Below are 3,408 nucleotides of genomic sequence, written 5' to 3'. Positions count from 1 at the left end.
CTCGACGATTAATGTGAGCAACAATATGATCCTTACCATCTGAGAGATATGTTCTCGTAATTCAAAGGAACGTCTCGCCATTATTCCGTCTTGTAGCTGCATACAGAGTTTCAAAGCAGTTATATAGAAGCATTTTATGGAACTCTGATCCAGGTTAGGAACTTCCCACAGTACTGTACCGTTATTACAGCACATATTTTGTAATTTATATGGAGCTAATACTTTATAAATTAAACAAATTTTCGGAAATACTTGGTTTATTCCGAAATTCAAGTTCACCCAAAAGTTTACAAAGTTTACAAACTTTTGATTCAATTTTATTCAAAAATCACTCAATCAATCAAATCTAATTAAGAGTCTGATCAAAAGGTACTGAAATTAAAATTAAACTAAAAATGTATACTTCTCCAAAAATGGTTTAAATTAACAAAACAAAATAAAAGTTCTCTTCTCAAAATACTCAAAATTAATATAACACAAAACTTGATATTTACTTTATCACCAAAATTTAATTCACAAAACTTCAAAAATTTGAATTAAATTTTCAGACTCTGAAAGATGGGAAACTTTAGAAATTTTTAATACAGTATTATAAAATAAAAGATATTAACTATACGCTGGTACGGGACTTACTACTTTGAAGATTACGGAGGCAGATCGGATCTTAAAACGCACTAAAAATTTTAAATACTTCAAATTGACTTTACCCACGAAAAATAAATTACTCTAAATCCCAACTATTGGGTTAGAGAAAGAACTTCAGCTACTAACTCGACCGCTACACGTACTCCTCAATCGCCAAGACTAGACTGACCGCTCCTCCAGCGAGCCGGGAGGAACGCATCACCCGATACGTCACTGACCGATCAGCTGATTGCCGGTCCAACTGAACAAACAATATCCCCGCACCGCGTCTAGTTAATAAGAGCCTACTTCCTACCGCGATTCAGCATAAAGAATTAGAACTATGGTACATATTTTCCCTAGCCCGAAGCTGCAATCACGGTAGGAACCTAAACCTTTAAACACTCATCCCGGACTAAGTACAATAATATCCCTCCACATGCACACTTTTAAATAACAATTCTTTTGTACTTATCACTACGTGGAGGCTGTGATGTGTAGTCCGAGGGGTGATGTGGTAGAAGGTGTCCGACGTCCAGTGTGGGTCCCCAGATAGCCATCGCAGAGGGATGTGGTAGGTGAGGAGTCGAGGCAGGTAGCATCTCCAATGATTGTGCGGCCGGTGCAGTGCGGCGGCCTCGTGGATCTCGTGGTTGGCTGGCTCTGGTTCGCTACTAGCACTGCTACCTGCTCCTCCAATCTAATAACAATTTCAGCCCGCGAGGCATTGAGCTCTTGGAGGACATTCCATTTTACAAAATATTCCCTCCGTATGATTGTATGGCTGTCAGTCTTTGGTGTTCTTATTGTACGCCTGCGCCAGTGTCGCGAATGTAAACCATTACCAAATGTTATTAATTACAAGACAATCAATTTACAGGGATTACAATGGCACAATAATCAACTGTTTACACACAATAAACCTCATATAGTGATAAAAAACAATATTACCCTGTCCTTCTACATTTGAAGGAACAGGGAAGAAATATCACTATCAATACAACTCATTGTATACCAAAAAAAAAAAAAAATATATTATTATTACCCTGTCCTACTCTATTGGAAGGAACAGGGAACAACAACACCACAACATTACCAAAATCACCCTGTCCTTCTACATTTGAAGGAACAGGGAAGAAATATATCTCATGATATATCACAATACATCAGAATACATCTGTGTATTTATTTACTTTATACACCATTAATGCCATTCATTGTCCCTGAAAATTACATGGTTTACAACCACACTCCTATCACACACTTACACTGGCATTTTATATTATGACTTCTCATCTTAGCCATACAACTGCTGAAATAAAAACGTCGTCACATCACCCTTTTATATTCCAATATTTATTTGTATAATAATAATAAACTACTGGACTCTCATACTTAACTTGTTTTGTGTTTTGGGCCAAATTAATACATAATTATATAATCAATTCTTGAAGTTAATTTGAAAAAAAAAAATTATATTGTCATTTTATTGTTTTTACACCCATCTTCAATTCCTTTTCAACAATATAATTTTCCTGAAAATAAAACATACTGACCTTTGCCCCGGGCTAATGTTTATTGAGTTCTCAACTTTCACTTTTAGTACTTTAACTTTAATTGTGAAACATGCACTTTCTTCACGGATCTTTCATCCTTTATATCCTGCACTATAAAGGTCACTTCTGTTAATTTATATATAATCCTGTAGGGTCCACAAAACCGGTTTGCCATTTTTGCCTGAAATTTTTCCGCTTTGTTACTCAGCCAGTGTGTCTTCACGTATACAAGGCTTCCAACTTTGAATGGGTGTTCACATTCCTTATCGCTATAGCCTGCCCTCTTCCTGTTAGCCGAAATGGACTTTTTTAAATTTAACACAGTTCTTTGAAACCTATCCAAATTATCCGGTTTTGACACATCACAGTCCAATAAATCATTAATGTTCCATCTGTTGGTCAATTCCAAGTTAGGCCTATTTCCGAACATAATTTCGTATGGTGAATTTTTGGTAGCTTCCGAGGTCGCACAATTTATCGCTAATTGTAATTCAGTTAATTTGGTGTCCCACTTAGTTTGATCCGAATTAAAGTAAATTTTTAACATCTGTTTTACTGTCCTCAACTGACGTTCACTTTTGTTTCCCTGTGGTACAAATGGAGTTACAAATTGATGATTGATTCCCCGGGCGAATAAATAGTTCTTTAGTTCGACACTTCTAAAACACTGTGCATTGTCCGACACTATATTTTTGCAATATGCAAAATTTTTAAAAATTTCACTTTCTAATACTTTTATTATTGATTTACTTTTCGCGTCTTTTATCGCGCTTAAAAATACCATTTTTGAATGGTCGTCAAGTACAATCAGGATATTATTATTTCCACTACTGGACCTGGTTAAAGGGCCAAAAATGTCTATGTACAATTTGTCCATGGGCCTATCTGATACACCAGAAATCAGTTTGCCATGAAAGACCTTACCGGTTTTCGCTAACGCACAAGCTTCGCACATTTTTACCTTGTCTTTTATCAGCCCGGCAAGATCCGCATGGTAAAATAAATCGCATATCTTTCTGGTAGTTTTTAATATTCCATAGTGGCCCCCGATTTCCGACTCATGGTAATACTTAAACACCATATCTACTAAATGTTCTGGTAGACATATCTTTGGCTTACTAGTAGGCTTACTTCTATACATCACAACTCCCTTACACAAGAAATATTTTTCAGAGTTAGTACCACCTTTTATACTATTATATATTTTTCGTATTATATTGTCCTGGGT

The sequence above is a fragment of the Homalodisca vitripennis genome, chromosome 1 (genome assembly GCF_021130785.1).
Source record: "Homalodisca vitripennis isolate AUS2020 chromosome 1, UT_GWSS_2.1, whole genome shotgun sequence".
NCBI classification, from domain to species: domain Eukaryota; kingdom Metazoa; phylum Arthropoda; class Insecta; order Hemiptera; family Cicadellidae; genus Homalodisca; species Homalodisca vitripennis.
Note: the sequence above shows the minus strand (reverse complement) of the source record.